Source organism: Phalangium opilio, unplaced genomic scaffold (genome assembly GCF_054372755.1).
Source record: "Phalangium opilio isolate 3A_F unplaced genomic scaffold, DU_Popi_V2 ptg000026l_1, whole genome shotgun sequence".
NCBI lineage: Eukaryota > Metazoa > Arthropoda > Arachnida > Opiliones > Phalangiidae > Phalangium > Phalangium opilio.
In genome coordinates, this window is record NW_028324157.1 from 1,168,724 (window position 1) to 1,187,220 (window position 18,497).

The 18,497-nt window shown below is 45.3% G+C and overlaps 14 non-coding genes across 14 annotated transcripts; all 14 read right to left on the reverse strand.

Moving 5' to 3' along the window:
• Positions 1-469: 469 nt before the first annotated feature.
• On the reverse strand, positions 470-542 carry TRNAK-UUU (transfer RNA lysine (anticodon UUU)). Its single transcript has one exon. It is a non-coding gene; the product is annotated as a tRNA-Lys (tRNA).
• A 73-nt stretch (positions 543-615) lies between these two features.
• On the reverse strand, positions 616-688 carry TRNAH-GUG (transfer RNA histidin (anticodon GUG)). The gene has a single exon. It is a non-coding gene; the product is annotated as a tRNA-His (tRNA).
• A 513-nt stretch (positions 689-1,201) lies between these two features.
• Positions 1,202-1,274, reverse strand: TRNAY-GUA (transfer RNA tyrosine (anticodon GUA)). Its single transcript has one exon. It is a non-coding gene; the product is annotated as a tRNA-Tyr (tRNA).
• Positions 1,275-1,785: 511 nt separating this feature from the next.
• TRNAH-GUG (transfer RNA histidin (anticodon GUG)) lies at positions 1,786-1,858 on the reverse strand. Its single transcript has one exon. It is a non-coding gene; the product is annotated as a tRNA-His (tRNA).
• A 1,095-nt stretch (positions 1,859-2,953) lies between these two features.
• TRNAK-UUU (transfer RNA lysine (anticodon UUU)) lies at positions 2,954-3,026 on the reverse strand. Its single transcript has one exon. It is a non-coding gene; the product is annotated as a tRNA-Lys (tRNA).
• A 73-nt stretch (positions 3,027-3,099) lies between these two features.
• Positions 3,100-3,172, reverse strand: TRNAH-GUG (transfer RNA histidin (anticodon GUG)). The gene has a single exon. It is a non-coding gene; the product is annotated as a tRNA-His (tRNA).
• A 513-nt stretch (positions 3,173-3,685) lies between these two features.
• TRNAY-GUA (transfer RNA tyrosine (anticodon GUA)) lies at positions 3,686-3,758 on the reverse strand. Its single transcript has one exon. It is a non-coding gene; the product is annotated as a tRNA-Tyr (tRNA).
• A 658-nt stretch (positions 3,759-4,416) lies between these two features.
• Positions 4,417-4,489, reverse strand: TRNAK-UUU (transfer RNA lysine (anticodon UUU)). The gene has a single exon. It is a non-coding gene; the product is annotated as a tRNA-Lys (tRNA).
• Positions 4,490-4,562: 73 nt separating this feature from the next.
• TRNAH-GUG (transfer RNA histidin (anticodon GUG)) lies at positions 4,563-4,635 on the reverse strand. The gene has a single exon. It is a non-coding gene; the product is annotated as a tRNA-His (tRNA).
• Positions 4,636-5,439: 804 nt separating this feature from the next.
• On the reverse strand, positions 5,440-5,512 carry TRNAK-UUU (transfer RNA lysine (anticodon UUU)). Its single transcript has one exon. It is a non-coding gene; the product is annotated as a tRNA-Lys (tRNA).
• A 6,856-nt stretch (positions 5,513-12,368) lies between these two features.
• Positions 12,369-12,441, reverse strand: TRNAH-GUG (transfer RNA histidin (anticodon GUG)). The gene has a single exon. It is a non-coding gene; the product is annotated as a tRNA-His (tRNA).
• Positions 12,442-15,290: 2,849 nt separating this feature from the next.
• Positions 15,291-15,363, reverse strand: TRNAH-GUG (transfer RNA histidin (anticodon GUG)). Its single transcript has one exon. It is a non-coding gene; the product is annotated as a tRNA-His (tRNA).
• Positions 15,364-17,774: 2,411 nt separating this feature from the next.
• Positions 17,775-17,847, reverse strand: TRNAK-UUU (transfer RNA lysine (anticodon UUU)). The gene has a single exon. It is a non-coding gene; the product is annotated as a tRNA-Lys (tRNA).
• Positions 17,848-17,920: 73 nt separating this feature from the next.
• TRNAH-GUG (transfer RNA histidin (anticodon GUG)) lies at positions 17,921-17,993 on the reverse strand. The gene has a single exon. It is a non-coding gene; the product is annotated as a tRNA-His (tRNA).
• Positions 17,994-18,497: the final 504 nt, after the last annotated feature.

The window sequence follows — 18,497 nt, forward strand, 5'->3', positions numbered from 1 at the left end:
TTTTACGTTACTTATAAAACTTCAAAACAACGCTCCCGGGTGAGCTCGAACCACCAACCTTTCGGTTAACAGCCGAACGCGCTAACCATTGCACCACGGAAGCTTAGAAATTAAATGGTCGTCTGGTATTGTGGAAAAAGTTTGACTTTTACGTTAATTATAAAACTTCAAAACAACGCTCCCGGGTGGGCTCGAATCACCAACCTTTCGGTTAACAGCCGAACGCGCTAACCATTGCGCCACGGTAGCTTAGAAATTAAATGGTCGTCTGGTATTAAGGAAAAACTTTAACTTTTTACGATACTTATAAGTCTTCACAACAACGCTCCGAGGGAAGCACGAACCACCAACCTTTCGGTTAAAAGCCAAACGCGCTAGCCATTGCGACACGGAAGCTAAGATATTAATTGGTCGTCAGTTATTGTTGAAAAACTTTGACTTTTATGGTACTTATAAAACTTCAAAACAACGCTCCCGGGTGGGGTCGAACCACCAAACTTTCGGTTAAAAGCCGAACGCGCTAACCATTGCGCCACGGAAGCTTAGAAATTAAATGGTCGTCTGGTATTGTGGAAAAACTTTGACTTTTACGTTACTTATAAAACTTCAAAACAGCGCTCCCGGGTGGGCTCGTACCACCAACCTTTCGGTTCACAGCCGAACGCGCTAACCATTGCACCACGGAAGCTTGGAAATTAAATGGTCGTCTGGTATTGTGGAAAAACTTTGACTTTTTACGTTACTTACAAGACTTCAAAACAACGCTCCCGTTTGGGCTCAAGCCAAAAACGTTTCGTTTAACAGCCGAACGCGCTATTCATTGTGCCACGGAAGCTTAGATTTTAAGTGGTCGTCTGGTATTGTGGAAAAAGTTTGACTTTTACGTTAATTATAAAACTTCAAAACAACGCTCCCGGGTGGGCTCGAATCACCAACCTTTCGGTTAACAGCCGAATGTGCTAACCATTGCGCCACGGTAGCTTAGAAATTAAATGGTCCTCTGGTATTAAGGAAAAACTTTGACTTTTTACGTTACTTATAAGTCGTCACATCAACGCTCCGAGGGAAGCACGAACCACCAACCTTTCGGTTAAAAGCCAAACGCGCTAGCCATTGCGACACGGAAGCTAAGATTTTAATTGGTCGTCAGTTATTGTTGAAAAACTTTGACTTTTACGTTGCTTATAAAACTTCAAAACAACGCTCCCGGGTGGGCTCGAACCACCAACCTTTCGGTTTACAGCCGAACGCGCTAACCATTGCACCACGGAAGCTTAGAAATTAAATGGTCGTCTGGTATTGTGGAAAAACTTTGACTTTTACGTTACTTATAAAACTTCAAAACAACGCTCCCGGGTGGGCTCGAACCACCAACCTTTCGGTTAACAGCCGAACGCGCTAACCATTGCACCACGGAAGCTTGCAAATTAAATGGTCGTCTGGTATTGTGGAAAAACTTTGACTTTTACGTTGCTTATAAAACTTCAAAACAACGCTCCCGGATGGGCTAGAACCACCAACCTTTCGGTTAACAGCCGAACGCACTAACCATTGCACCACGGAAGCTTAGAAATTAAATGGTCGTCTGGTATTGTGGAAAAACTTTGACTTTTACGTTACTTATAAAACTTCAAAACAACGCTCCCGGGTGAGCTCGAACCACCAACCTTTCGGTTAACAGCCGAACGCGCTAACCATTGCACCACGGAAGCTTAGAAATTAAATGGTCGTCTGGTATCGTGGAAAAACTTTGACTTTTACGTTACTTATAAAACTTCAAAACAGCGCTCCCGGGTGGGCTCGTACCACCAACCTTTCGGTTCACAGCCGAACGCGCTAACCATTGCACCACGGAAGCTTGGAAATTAAATGGTCGTCTGGTATTGTGGAAAAACTTTGACTTTTTACGTTACTTACAAGACTTCAAAACAACGCTCCCAGGGGGCTCGAACCACCAACCTTTCGGATAAAAGCCAAACGCGCTAGCCATTGCGCCACGGAAGCTAAGATATTAATTGTTGGTCAGTTATTGTGGAAAAACTTTGACTTTTACGTTACTTATAAAACTTCACAACAACGCTCCCAATGGGGCTCGAACCTCCAACCTTTGGTTAATATCCGAGCGCGCTAAGCATTGCGCCAGGAAAGCTTAGAGATTAAATGTTCGTCTGGTATTGTGGAAAAACTTTGACTTTTACGTTACTTATAAAACTTCAAAACAACGCTCCCGGGTGGGCTCGAACCACCAACCTTTCGGTTAACAGCCGAACGCGCTAACCATTGCACCACGGAAGCTTGCAAATTAAATGGTCGTCTGGTATTGTGGAAAAACTTTGACTTTTACGTTGCTTATAAAACTTCAAAACAACGCTCCCGGATGGGCTAGAACCACCAACCTTTCGGTTAACAGCCGAACGCACTAACCATTGCACCACGGAAGCTTAGAAATTAAATGGTCGTCTGGTATTGTGGAAAAACTTTGACTTTTACGTTACTTATAAAACTTCAAAACAACGCTCCCGGGTGAGCTCGAACCACCAACCTTTCGGTTAACAGCCGAACGCGCTAACCATTGCACCACGGAAGCTTAGAAATTAAATGGTCGTCTGGTATTGTGGAAAAAGTTTGACTTTTACGTTAATTATAAAACTTCAAAACAACGCTCCCGGGTGGGCTCGAATCACCAACCTTTCGGTTAACAGCCGAACGCGCTAACCATTGCGCCACGGTAGCTTAGAAATTAAATGGTCGTCTGGTATTAAGGAAAAACTTTAACTTTTTACGATACTTATAAGTCTTCACAACAACGCTCCGAGGGAAGCACGAACCACCAACCTTTCGGTTAAAAGCCAAACGCGCTAGCCATTGCGACACGGAAGCTAAGATATTTATTGGTCGTCAGTTATTGTTGAAAAACTTTGACTTTTATGGTACTTATAAAACTTCAAAACAACGCTCCCGGGTGGGGTCGAACCACCAAACTTTCGGTTAAAAGCCGAACGCGCTAACCATTGCGCCACGGAAGCTTAGAAATTAAATGGTCGTCTGGTATTGTGGAAAAACTTTGACTTTTACGTTACTTATAAAACTTCAAAACAGCGCTCCCGGGTGGGCTCGTACCACCAACCTTTCGGTTCACAGCCGAACGCGCTAACCATTGCACCACGGAAGCTTGGAAATTAAATGGTCGTCTGGTATTGTGGAAAAACTTTGACTTTTTACGTTACTTACAAGACTTCAAAACAACGCTCCCGTTTGGGCTCAAGCCAAAAACGTTTCGTTTAACAGCCGAACGCGCTATTCATTGTGCCACGGAAGCTTAGATTTTAAGTGGTCGTCTGGTATTGTGGAAAAAGTTTGACTTTTACGTTAATTATAAAACTTCAAAACAACGCTCCCGGGTGGGCTCGAATCACCAACCTTTCGGTTAACAGCCGAATGTGCTAACCATTGCGCCACGGTAGCTTAGAAATTAAATGGTCCTCTGGTATTAAGGAAAAACTTTGACTTTTTACGTTACTTATAAGTCGTCACATCAACGCTCCGAGGGAAGCACGAACCACCAACCTTTCGGTTAAAAGCCAAACGCGCTAGCCATTGCGACACGGAAGCTAAGATTTTAATTGGTCGTCAGTTATTGTTGAAAAACTTTGACTTTTACGTTGCTTATAAAACTTCAAAACAACGCTCCCGGGTGGGCTCGAACCACCAACCTTTCGGTTTACAGCCGAACGCGCTAACCATTGCACCACGGAAGCTTAGAAATTAAATGGTCGTCTGGTATTGTGGAAAAACTTTGACTTTTACGTTACTTATAAAACTTCAAAACAACGCTCCCGGGTGGGCTCGAACCACCAACCTTTCGGTTAACAGCCGAACGCGCTAACCATTGCACCACGGAAGCTTGCAAATTAAATGGTCGTCTGGTATTGTGGAAAAACTTTGACTTTTACGTTACTTATAAAACTTCAAAACAACGCTCCCGGGTGAGCTCGAACCACCAACCTTTCGGTTAACAGCCGAACGCGCTAACCATTGCACCACGGAAGCTTAGAAATTAAATGGTCGTCTGGTATTGTGGAAAAAGTTTGACTTTTACGTTAATTATAAAACTTCAAAACAACGCTCCCGGGTGGGCTCGAATCACCAACCTTTCGGTTAACAGCCGAACGCGCTAACCATTGCGCCACGGTAGCTTAGAAATTAAATGGTCGTCTGGTATTAAGGAAAAACTTTAACTTTTTACGATACTTATAAGTCTTCACAACAACGCTCCGAGGGAAGCACGAACCACCAACCTTTCGGTTAAAAGCCAAACGCGCTAGCCATTGCGACACGGAAGCTAAGATATTTATTGGTCGTCAGTTATTGTTGAAAAACTTTGACTTTTATGGTACTTATAAAACTTCAAAACAACGCTCCCGGGTGGGGTCGAACCACCAAACTTTCGGTTAAAAGCCGAACGCGCTAACCATTGCGCCACGGAAGCTTAGAAATTAAATGGTCGTCAGGTATTGTGGAAAAACTTTGACTTTTACGTTACTTATAAAACTTCAAAACAACGCTCCTGGGTGGGCTCGAACCACCAACCTTTCGGTTCACAGCCGAACGCGCTAACCATTGCACCACGGAAGCTTAGAAATTAAATGGTCGTCTGGTATTGTGGAAAAACTTTGACTTTTACGTTACTTATAAAACTTCAAAACAACGCTCCCGGGTGGGCTCGAACCACCAACCTTTCGGTTAACAGCCGCACGCGCTAACCATTGCACCACGGAAGCTTGGAAATTAAATGGTCGTCTGGTATTGTGGAAAAACTTTGACTTTTACGTTACTTATAAAACTTCAAAACAACGCTCCCGGATGGGCTAGAACCACCAACCTTTCGGTTAACAGCCGAACGCACTAACCATTGCACCACGGAAGCTTAGAAATTAAATGGTCGTCTGGTATTGTGGAAAAACTTTGACTTTTACGTTACTTATAAAACTTCAAAACAACGCTCCCGGGTTAGCTCGAACCACCAACCTTTCGGTTAACAGCCGAACGCGCTAACCATTGCACCACGGAAGCTTAGAAATTAAATGGTCGTCTGGTATTGTGGAAAAACTTTGACTTTTACGTTAATTATAAAACTTCAAAACAACGCTCCCGGGTGGGCTCGAATCACCAACCTTTCGGTTAACAGCCGAACGCGCTAACCATTGCGCCACGGTAGCTTAGAAATTAAATGGTCGTCTGGTATTAAGGAAAAACTTTAACTTTTTACGATACTTATAAGTCTTCACAACAACGCTCCGAGGGAAGCACGAACCACCAACCTTTCGGTTAAAAGCCAAACGCGCTAGCCATTGCGACACGGAAGCTAAGATATTAATTGGTCGTCAGTTATTGTTGAAAAACTTTGACTTTTATGGTACTTATAAAACTTCAAAACAACGCTCCCGGGTGGGGTCGAACCACCAAACTTTCGGTTAAAAGCCGAACGCGCTAACCATTGCGCCACGGAAGCTTAGAAATTAAATGGTCGTCTGGTATTGTGGAAAAACTTTGACTCTTACGTTGCTTATAAAACTTCAAAACAACGCTCCCGGGTGGGCTCGAACCACCAACCATTCGGTTAACAGCCGAACGCGCTAACCATTGCGCCACGGAAGCTTAGAGATTAAATGGTCGTCTGGTATTGTGGAAAAACATTTGACTTTTTACGTTACTTATAAGGCTTCACAACAACGCTCCCGGGTGGCTCGAACCACCAACCTTCCGATTAACAATCGAACGCGCTAACCATTGCACCACGGAAGCTTAGAAATTAAATGGTCGTCTGGTATTGTGGAAAAACTTTGACTTTTACGTTACTTATAAAACTTCAAAACAACGCTCCCGGGTGGGCTCGAATCACCAACCTTTCGGTTAACAGCCGAACGTTTTTTTTTTTTTTTTTTTTTTATTAAAAGCATCGAAAACATTACAATGGAATATGGAAGTGGTTATAACGGTTAAATTGAATTAAAAGAATGATTAAGTTACAGCATTAATTCCTGGAGTTTACTATACAATATTAAAACAACATCTGCAACCTTGTTACGGTAGTAGCTAAGTTAGAAAACTTGTTACGATGCAATAATAATGCAATACATTTGTGGGCAAAGGAACGTACCCTGGCAAGCAAAACTGGAACACTGAAAGGCAGGACGATACCAAGGCCCGCTTTTACAACCAATTGACAACGATATTTCCATAGTACATACTTAACAATACTAATTAACAACAAGGCAGCCTGCCAAAATAAGAGAGGTTTATCGTTCGAAGACGCGTAACAATGAAAAATTACTAAGTTATAGCTGGTACAATCAAATTTAAACTCAGGATCAAAAGTATACACACAAAATGCATTGAAAATTGACTCCCAAAGGGATCGGGACTTTGGACAGGTAAGGAACAAATGGTCAACAGTCTCATCCGCGCCGTGGCAAAAGACGCACGTAGCGTCTGGAACGAGCCCCGCGTGGACAATCCGCGATTTCACCGGTAAGCCTTGGTGGAGGATCTTCAAGTTACAAGTCGATAGCACCGGACCCAGATGGCTGTTCGTGAGGTCCTTGAATTTTACCCGTGGCCGCGGATCGTGTATAAAAAGATTCCACCTTTGCTCGCCCGAAGATTCGAAGGTTGGGGGCAGGAGTGCGCGGTACAATGAACCAACAGATTCAACCGAGAGCGGACGCGTCGTGCCATCACCCGAGATGAACCGTACCTTAACGCATTGCGGGTCCAGAGGTGGCGCCGGACGCAGGAAGAGACGTACCCACTCGGGAGGCAAACTGGTCTTTATCGCGTCATATAAGCGGTGCAACCGAGGTGGCGGAACCTCCGTGTAGGGATCAGTCAGATAACATTGCTCCGAAATAGCAGCAGGTGGTAAGAAGCCCGGTATGACACCATAGTGGATATCGCGAAGGGTGCGGAACCCAGCGCGAGCCAGTACTACACGCTCGAGGCCAAAAGTATCAGGCAGCGGTATGCGAGAATTAAAGAAGAGGGGTTCTTCAAGAGGGTTGGTGACCGGTGCGACGTTCAAGGTCCGGTTTTGCAAAAACGACCACCAACTGCGCAATATTTCGCCATAACGAGGCGGCGTGGCAGCGAGGCACCTTTGTCGAAATGGTAAGCGAAAGGCGTGGTACCAAGGAATAAGCCCACCTCCATATTCCTTGAGCAGTAAGAAATGAATGGCCCGATCGAAAGGGGGCAACTCGTCCAATAGAAGACCATATGCCTCATGCAGGCGGAAGGCTTGACATCTGAGAGCAACATCCACCAGGCCAAAGCCCCCCTCGGACCTGGGACGGGTAAGAGTAACGTAGTCAATAGCGTGGTAAGTTGAGCCCCAAATAAACTCCACAAATAGTTTCTTCAATTCGGATAGGAAGGACGCAGGGCAAGGAAGAACCCTCGCCAAATGCCAAAGTTTTGAAGCGACAAGACAGTTGAGGATAAGTATCTTGCCTATAACGGTCAACTGGCGGCGTTTCCAGGCACGAAGGATCGATATAAACCCGGGGAGTTTATCATCCCAATTCAGGGAATTCGACAAGGTCACATCGTGGGTTAAATGAACTCCTAGAAACTTACGGGGGTAAGATGACACCGTCACTCCGGAAATGGTGGTCGCAGCGTTAGTAGCCCAGGAGCCAATCCATTGGCCTGAACTCTTGTCAAGGTTTATTTTTGCACCGGAAGCCAGGCCATACTCCTCATAACGCCGAACGACGTGCGTTATGGCGGTCGTAGATGACAATAGCAAAGTGTTATCGTCAACGTGTTGAAACAACACTGGGCTAGCAGTATTTTTAATCCGGAGGCGGTCAATACTGGGGCACTGATCGAGAGCTAAGCTAAGGGGTTCCGTGGAAAAAGCGTACAGCAACGGGCTCAGCGGGCAGCCTTGACGAACGGATCGACCCAGTCTAAAGAAGTCGGTGAGAAAGCCATTAACTTTGATAGTGGTACTGCTACTGGTGAGAAAAATCTCCATCCATTTCAGAAACACGGGGCCAAAACCAAACGAGGCAAGTGTGCGAAGCAGAAAAGTCCAGTCCACACAATCGAACGCCTTTGTCAGGTCCATCTTCAATAGTATACCGGGCTGGTTTTTCAGATGTAAGTAAGACATCACATCGCGCACGTACCGCGTCGTCGTGGACACGTCACGCCCACGAATAGCGCCCGTTTGACAAGGGGAAATGACGGACGGCGCGATCAACGAGAGTCGAGAGGCAAACACCTTTGCAATGAGCTTTCGATCCGTATTTAATAGCGTAATCGGCCTCCAATTACGAAGAAGCGACGGGTCGCCCTCCTTCGGCAATAAAACCACCATACCCTGCGTCATGGACCGGGGTAGCCGACCCGTGGTATGGATTTCCATCAAAAGGCGCAAGAATTCGTCCTTAATCAGTGGTAAGACGAACCGCCAAAACCGGACGGTGAGCCCATCCGTGCCAGGGCTACGACCAACGGCCATCGCGCGTAAGGCGGCGGTAAGGTCGGGCCACGTAACAGGGCCGTCGCACAGATCCCTGTCGTCAGGTGTCAGCCGGTCCTTGACGAAGGACGTAAAGTGATCCGTAACTGAATCATCGGTCGGAGTCCGCCGGTAGAGATCACTAAAATAGCGGAAGACTTCGCCCCGCACTCGGAGGCTATCGTCGAGGGTGGTACCGTCTTCCAACTGAAGATGCTTCAGGCTCCGCCTGGATTGGCGGTGCCGTTCCAAACTAAGAAAGTACCCGGAAGGTTGTGCACCCAAATCCTGCCACGCCAAATTTGAACGGACGACCGCACCCTGCAACTCATGTAAGTCATAGTCCCGTAGAGCAGTCTGAACGTCAAGCAATGCCTTCTCGAGATGAACCGCGGGAGTCTTTATTAACTGGTCCGAGAGAGACGCGAACCGAGAGGCCAACGTCGCGCGAGTCTGCCGCCGATCACGGGCACGCGATTTACCATAAAAAATAGCATAGTCACGTAGTCGAGTCTTCAAAGTTTCATACCAAAGGAAAATGTCATCGCGGCATTCCGGCGTAGACCGACTGCGAGCGATGACGCGCTTTACGGCTGTCGCGAAAACGGCTTCGTCCAGTAAGGAGTCATTAAAAGACCAAGTCCCCGGACCGCGAATGACGCCCTCGAAATCCATGTGAGTGATGACCATGGCATGATCGGAAAGAGGACAAGGTCGGATAAGGGAATGACGGACATTATGGGAGTCAAAATTACGAACAAAAATGTAGTCAATGCGAGAACGAATAAATTTACCAAAGACAAAACCCGAGCGCGTAAATTCACAATTATTAGCATGTTTTAGTCGGTAAGTGTCAATCAAGTTAGGCTATCCTTAAAAACTTGAACGTTAGTAGGCCGAAAACCAGAGGACCCCACCCCCGAGGGCGAACGGTCCAGGTGACGACTACAAATATCATTAAGATCCCCCGCAAACACGACTCTACCGTCCGGGAAAGAATTTCTGATATCACCAAAAAACTGAACCCGATCACCCTCGGCGTTGGGGGCGTAAACATTAAAAAAAGACGTTCTCACATCAAAAAACTCGGTAGTGACTAATAAAGCCCGACCGGAAATTATTTGAGAAACATTCAAGACCCGTATAGGCAATTTTTTAGTAAACAAGATAGCGACCCCCCGAAAGCCACTCACTAGATCATGAGAAAAAAACAATTGACCAAAAAATAACAATTTAAAGGCAGCGACATGCGACGCATTCCAATGCGTTTCTTGTAAAAAAACAATGTCCATGTCCTTAATGAATTCGACTAATAAAGCCATCTTACCAACGTCGCGTAAACCATGAACATTTAAAGTACCTATTTTGACAACCATGCACCCTACTTTGTCTGTGAAGGGTCCGGCGGTTTATTCGGAGTAAACCCACGAGCGTTGGCCAGATTCGGATTCTGTTTCCTCGGGAACTGGGGACGTTTCTGTGACAAGTCAGAGGTGGAACCAAGAGGATGTTTAGTCCCCCGATTGCCTCCCCCCACTGACGCAAAAGGGTAAACTTCCGCATCGGGGTCACCGTCGACGAGCATATCCTCACTAGAACTGAGATTCTGGCCATGATGGCCAGAAATGGCACCGGTGTCGTTAGGAATCTCCGCTTCAGCAACTCCATCGGACATGGGAACAGGGGGCAAGCCTGCCCCATCGCGGACAGGAGAGACTTCGGACTGGGGCACGACATCGCGTTCAGAACCGATAGCGACCTGACCCAACTTCTCTGGGCAGTCACGGGCAAGAGGACCGTGTGTCTCACACCGACGACAAACATTACGCGGACAACTTTTGTAAATGTGACCTTCAGCGAGACACCCGTTACAAACCCGATTTTGCGCCTCATGGCGAACGCGATAAAAGGTTTCGCGCCCGAGAACATCCGCGATTTTCAAGCCGTACGGAAGTGATGAAACCCCCTCGGGCAAAACCACGCGTACACAACGCTCACCAAGATACAATCCATCAAATTTACGCCAAACGACCTCCCCCTTGATTTTGCAACCAAGGGAGACCAATTTCTCAACCACGGCATCATCGGACACGAATTCAGGCAACCCATGTAGTTTAATAATTACCGATCGCGAGACGACTGATTCAGCAGGACACAGGACATCCATGATTTCCACCCCAGCTTTGACACACTCTTCAGCATCTTCCTCCGACAAAAACGTAATAAAGTAACCTCCAGTACCAGGAACCACAGACGAAATAGCATCAAGACCAAATGATTTTTTAACGGCAGCAACAACAACAGCAGTGGTTTGCACCATACAAACAACGAAGACGCTTCGTCGAAGCGCCTCCATGATGGAGGACTCCCCGAAGGAAACCCTCGAGACCGAGGCTTCGCGGGCGAAAGCCGAAGTCCGTAAAATCAATAACAGCTAACAAAATAAGCCGAAAAAACCGACTAACAAGGCGGAGAAAGGACCGCCGAAAAAGGAAACCGTAAAACGCAACAAACACGGAGAGCGAAAAGAAACAACCGCACTCCGCGAAAGCAAACAACGATCGCAGCCGAACGTGCTAACCATTGCGCCACGGTAGCTTAGAAATTAAATGGTCGTCTGGTATTAAGGAAAAACTTTGACTTTTTACGTTACTTATAAGTCTTCACATCAACGCTCCGAGGGAAGCACGAACCACCAACCTTTCGGTTAAAAGCCAAACGCGCTAGCCATTGCGACACGGAAGCTAAGATTTTAATTGGTCGTCAGTTATTGTTGAAAAACTTTGACTTTTACGGTACTTATAAAACTTCAATACAACGCTCCCGGGTAAGCTCGAACCACCAACCTTTCGGTTAAAAGCCGAACGCGCTAACCTTTGCGCCACGGAAGCTTAGAAATTAAGTGGTCGTCTGGTATTGTGGAAAAACTTTGACTTTTACGTTACTTATAAAACTTAAATACAACGCTCCCGGGTGGGCTCGAACCACCAACCTTTCGGTTAACAGCCGAACGCGCTAACCATTGCACCACGGAAGCTTGGAAATTAAATGGTCGTCTGGTATTGTGGAAAAACTTTGACTTTTACGTTACTTATAAAACTTCAAAACAACGCTCCCGGATGGGCTAGAACCACCAACCTTTCGGTTAACAGCCGAACGCACTAACCATTGCACCACGGAAGCTTAGAAATTAAATGGTCGTCTGGTATTGTGGAGAAACTTTGACTTTTACGTTACTTATAAAACTTCAAAACAACGCTCCCGGGTGGGCTCGAACCACCAACCTTTCGGTTAACAGCCGAACGCGCTAACCATTGCACCACGGAAGCTTAGAAATTAAATGGTCGTCTGGTATTGTGGAAAAAGTTTGACTTTTACGTTAATTATAAAACTTCAAAACAACGCTCCCGGGTGGGCTCGAATCACCAACCTTTCGGTTAACAGCCGAACGCGCTAACCATTGCGCCACGGTAGCTTAGAAATTAAATGGTCGTCTGGTATTAAGGAAAAACTTTAACTTTTTACGATACTTATAAGTCTTCACAACAACGCTCCGAGGGAAGCACGAACCACCAACCTTTCGGTTAAAAGCCAAACGCGCTAGCCATTGCGACACGGAAGCTAAGATATTAATTGGTCGTCAGTTATTGTTGAAAAACTTTGACTTTTATGGTACTTATAAAACTTCAAAACATTGCTCCCGGGTGGGGTGGAACCACCAAACTTTCGGTTAAAAGCCGAACGCGCTAACCATTGCGCCACGGAAGCTTAGAAAGTAAATGGTCGTCTGGTATTGTGGAAAAACTTTGACTTTTACGTTACTTATAAAACTTCAAAACAACGCTCCCGGGTGGGCTCGAACCACCAACCTTTCGGTTCACAGCCGAACGCGCTAACCATTGCACCACGGAAGCTTAGAAATTAAATGGTCGTCTGGTATTGTGGAAAAACTTTGACTTTTACGTTACTTATAAAACTTCAAAACAACGCTCCCGGGTGGGCTCGAACCACCAACCTTTCGGTTAACAGCCGAACGCGCTAACCATTGCACCACGGAAGCTTGGAAATTAAATGGTCGTCTGGTATTGTGGAAAAACTTTGACTTTTACGTTACTTATAAAACTTCAAAACAACGCTCCCGGATGGGCTAGAACCACCACCCTTTCGGTTAACAGCCGAACGCACTAACCATTGCACCACGGAAGCTTAGAAATTAAATGGTCGTCTGGTATTGTGGAAAAACTTTGACTTTTACGTTACTTATAAAACTTCAAAACAACGCTCCCGGATGGGCTAGAACCACCAACCTTTCGGTTAACAGCCGAACGCACTAACCATTGCACCACGGAAGCTTAGAAATTAAATGGTCGTCTGGTATTGTGGAAAAACTTTGACTTTTACGTTACTTATAAAACTTCAAAACAACGCTCCCGGGTGGGCTAGAACCACCAACCTTTCGGTTAACAGCCGAACGCGCTAACCATTGCACCACGGAAGCTTGGAAATTAAATGGTCGTCTGGTATTGTGGAAAAACTTTGACTTTTACGTTACTTATAAAACTTCAAAACAACGCTCCCGGGTGGGCTCGAACCACCAACCTTTCGGTTAACAGCCGAACGCGCTAACCATTGCACCACGGAAGCTTGGAAATTAAATGGTCGTCTGGTATTGTGGAAAAACTTTGACTTTTACGTTACTTATAAAACTTCAAAACAACGCTCCCGGGTGGGCTCGAATCACCAACCTTTCGGTTAACAGCCGAACGCGCTAACCATTGCGCCACGGTAGCTTAGAAATTAAATGGTCGTCTGGTATTAAGGAAAAACTGTAACTTTTTACGATACTTATAAGTCTTCACAACAACGCTCCGAGGGAAGCACGAACCACCAACCTTTCGGTTAAAAGCCAAACGCGCTAGCCATTGCGACACGGAAGCTAAGATTTTAATTGGTCGTCAGTTATTGTTGAAAAACTTTGACTTTTACGGTACTTATAAAACTTCAATACAACGCTCCCGGGTAAGCTCGAACCACCAACCTTTCGGTTAAAAGCCGAACGCGCTAACCTTTGCGCCACGGAAGCTTAGAAATTAAGTGGTCGTCTGGTATTGTGGAAAAACTTTGACTTTTACGTTACTTATAAAACTTAAATACAACGCTCCCGGGTGGGCTCGAACCACCAACCTTTCGGTTAACAGCCGAACGCGCTAACCATTGCACCACGGAAGCTTGGAAATTAAATGGTCGTCTGGTATTGTGGAAAAACTTTGACTTTTACGTTACTTATAAAACTTCAAAACAACGCTCCCGGATGGGCTAGAACCACCAACCTTTCGGTTAACAGCCGAACGCACTAACCATTGCACCACGGAAGCTTAGAAATTAAATGGTCGTCTGGTATTGTGGAGAAACTTTGACTTTTACGTTACTTATAAAACTTCAAAACAACGCTCCCGGGTGGGCTCGAACCACCAACCTTTCGGTTAACAGCCGAACGCGCTAACCATTGCACCACGGAAGCTTAGAAATTAAATGGTCGTCTGGTATTGTGGAAAAACTTTGACTTTTACGTTAATTATAAAACTTCAAAACAACGCTCCCGGGTGGGCTCGAATCACCAACCTTTCGGTTAACAGCCGAACGCGCTAACCATTGCACCACGGAAGCTTGGAAATTAAATGGTCGTCTGGTATTGTGGAAAAACTTTGACTTTTACGTTACTTATAAAACTTCAAAACAACGCTCCCGGATGGGCTAGAACCACCACCCTTTCGGTTAACAGCCGAACGCACTAACCATTGCACCACGGAAGCTTAGAAATTAAATGGTCGTCTGGTATTGTGGAAAAACTTTGACTTTTACGTTACTTATAAAACTTCAAAACAACGCTCCCGGATGGGCTCGAACCACCAACCTTTCGGTTAACAGCCGAACGCGCTAACCATTGCACCACGGAAGCTTAGAAATTAAATGGTCGTCTGGTATTGTGGAAAAAGTTTGACTTTTACGTTAATTATAAAACTTCAAAACAACGCTCCCGGGTGGGCTCGAATCACCAACCTTTCGGTTAACAGCCGAACGCACTAACCATTGCACCACGGAAGCTTAGAAATTAAATGGTCGTCTGGTATTGTGGAGAAACTTTGACTTTTACGTTACTTATAAAACTTCAAAACAACGCTCCCGGGTGGGCTCGAACCACCAACCTTTCGGTTAACAGCCGAACGCGCTAACCATTGCACCACGGAAGCTTAGAAATTAAATGGTCGTCTGGTATTGTGGAAAAAGTTTGACTTTTACGTTAATTATAAAACTTCAAAACAACGCTCCCGGGTGGGCTCGAATCACCAACCTTTCGGTTAACAGCCGAACGCGCTAACCATTGCGCCACGGTAGCTTAGAAATTAAATGGTCGTCTGGTATTAAGGAAAAACTTTAACTTTTTACGATACTTATAAGTCTTCACAACAACGCTCCGAGGGAAGCACGAACCACCAACCTTTCGGTTAAAAGCCAAACGCGCTAGCCATTGCGACACGGAAGCTAAGATATTAATTGGTCGTCAGTTATTGTTGAAAAACTTTGACTTTTATGGTACTTATAAAACTTCAAAACATTGCTCCCGGGTGGGGTGGAACCACCAAACTTTCGGTTAAAAGCCGAACGCGCTAACCATTGCGCCACGGAAGCTTAGAAATTAAATGGTCGTCTGGTATTGTGGAAAAACTTTGACTTTTACGTTACTTATAAAACTTCAAAACAACGCTCCCGGGTGGGCTCGAACCACCAACCTTTCGGTTCACAGCCGAACGCGCTAACCATTGCACCACGGAAGCTTAGAAATTAAATGGTCGTCTGGTATTGTGGAAAAACTTTGACTTTTACGTTACTTATAAAACTTCAAAACAACGCTCCCGGGTGGGCTCGAACCACCAACCTTTCGGTTAACAGCCGAACGCGCTAACCATTGCACCACGGAAGCTTGGAAATTAAATGGTCGTCTGGTATTGTGGAAAAACTTTGACTTTTACGTTACTTATAAAACTTCAAAACAACGCTCCCGGATGGGCTAGAACCACCACCCTTTCGGTTAACAGCCGAACGCACTAACCATTGCACCACGGAAGCTTAGAAATTAAATGGTCGTCTGGTATTGTGGAAAAACTTTGACTTTTACGTTACTTATAAAACTTCAAAACAACGCTCCCGGATGGGCTAGAACCACCAACCTTTCGGTTAACAGCCGAACGCACTAACCATTGCACCACGGAAGCTTAGAAATTAAATGGTCGTCTGGTATTGTGGAAAAACTTTGACTTTTACGTTACTTATAAAACTTCAAAACAACGCTCCCGGGTGGGCTAGAACCACCAACCTTTCGGTTAACAGCCGAACGCGCTAACCATTGCACCACGGAAGCTTGGAAATTAAATGGTCGTCTGGTATTGTGGAAAAACTTTGACTTTTACGTTACTTATAAAACTTCAAAACAACGCTCCCGGGTGGGCTCGAACCACCAACCTTTCGGTTAACAGCCGAACGCGCTAACCATTGCACCACGGAAGCTTGGAAATTAAATGGTCGTCTGGTATTGTGGAAAAACTTTGACTTTTACGTTACTTATAAAACTTCAAAACAACGCTCCCGGGTGGGCTCGAATCACCAACCTTTCGGTTAACAGCCGAACGCGCTAACCATTGCGCCACGGTAGCTTAGAAATTAAATGGTCGTCTGGTATTAAGGAAAAACTGTAACTTTTTACGATACTTATAAGTCTTCACAACAACGCTCCGAGGGAAGCACGAACCACCAACCTTTCGGTTAAAAGCCAAACGCGCTAGCCATTGCGACACGGAAGCTAAGATTTTAATTGGTCGTCAGTTATTGTTGAAAAACTTTGACTTTTACGGTACTTATAAAACTTCAATACAACGCTCCCGGGTAAGCTCGAACCACCAACCTTTCGGTTAAAAGCCGAACGCGCTAACCTTTGCGCCACGGAAGCTTAGAAATTAAGTGGTCGTCTGGTATTGTGGAAAAACTTTGACTTTTACGTTACTTATAAAACTTAAATACAACGCTCCCGGGTGGGCTCGAACCACCAACCTTTCGGTTAACAGCCGAACGCGCTAACCATTGCACCACGGAAGCTTGGAAATTAAATGGTCGTCTGGTATTGTGGAAAAACTTTGACTTTTACGTTACTTATAAAACTTCAAAACAACGCTCCCGGATGGGCTAGAACCACCAACCTTTCGGTTAACAGCCGAACGCACTAACCATTGCACCACGGAAGCTTAGAAATTAAATGGTCGTCTGGTATTGTGGAGAAACTTTGACTTTTACGTTACTTATAAAACTTCAAAACAACGCTCCCGGGTGGGCTCGAACCACCAACCTTTCGGTTAACAGCCGAACGCGCTAACCATTGCACCACGGAAGCTTAGAAATTAAATGGTCGTCTGGTATTGTGGAAAAACTTTGACTTTTACGTTAATTATAAAACTTCAAAACAACGCTCCCGGGTGGGCTCGAATCACCAACCTTTCGGTTAACAGCCGAACGCGCTAACCATTGCACCACGGAAGCTTGGAAATTAAATGGTCGTCTGGTATTGTGGAAAAACTTTGACTTTTACGTTACTTATAAAACTTCAAAACAACGCTCCCGGATGGGCTAGAACCACCACCCTTTCGGTTAACAGCCGAACGCACTAACCATTGCACCACGGAAGCTTAGAAATTAAATGGTCGTCTGGTATTGTGGAAAAACTTTGACTTTTACGTTACTTATAAAACTTCAAAACAACGCTCCCGGATGGGCTCGAACCACCAACCGTTCGGTTAACAGCCGAACGCGCTAACCATTGCACCACGGAAGCTTAGAAATTAAATGGTCGTCTGGTATTGTGGAAAAAGTTTGACTTTTACGTTAATTATAAAACTTCAAAACAACGCTCCCGGGTGGGCTCGAATCACCAACCTTTCGGTTAACAGCCGAACGCGCTAACCATTGCGCCACGGTAGCTTAGAAATTAAATGGTCGTCTGGTATTAAGGAAAAACTTTAACTTTTTACGATACTTATAAGTCTTCACAACAACGCTCCGAGGGAAGCACGAACCACCAACCTTTCGGTTAAAAGCCAAACGCGCTAGCCATTGCGACACGGAAGCTAAGATATTAATTGGTCGTCAGTTATTGTTGAAAAACTTTGACTTTTATGGTACTTATAAAACTTCAAAACAACGCTCCCGGGTGGGGTCGAACCACCAACCTTTCGGTTAAAAGCCGAACGCGCTAACCATTGCGCCACGGAAGCTTAGAAATTAAATGGTCGTCTGGTATTGTGGAAAAACTTTGACTTTTACGTTACTTATAAAACTTCAAAACAACGCTCCTGGGTGGGCTCGAACCACCAACCTTTCGGTTCACAGCCGAACGCGCTAACCATTACACCACGGAAGCTTAGAAATTAAATGGTCGTCTGGTATTGTGGAAAAACTTTGACTTTTACGTTACTTATAAAACTTCAAAACAACGCTCCCGGGTGGGCTCGAACCACCAACCTTTCGGTTAACAGCCGAACGCGCTAACCATTGCACCACGGAAGCTTGGAAATTAAATGGTCGTCTGGTATTGTGGAAAAACTTTGACTTTTACGTTACTTATAAAACTTCAAAACAACGCTCCCGGATGGGCTAGAGCCACCAACCTTTCGGTTAACAGCCGAACGCACTAACCATTGCACCACGGAAGCTTAGAAATTAAATGGTCGTCTGGTATTGTGGAAAAACTTTGACTTTTACGTTACTTATAAAACTTCAAAACAACGCTCCCGGGTGAGCTCGAACCACCAACCTTTCGGTTAACAGCCGAACGTGCTAATCATTGCGCCACGGTAGCTTAGAAATTAAATGGTCGTCTGGTATTAAGGAAAAACTTTGACTTTTTACGTTACTTATAAGTCTT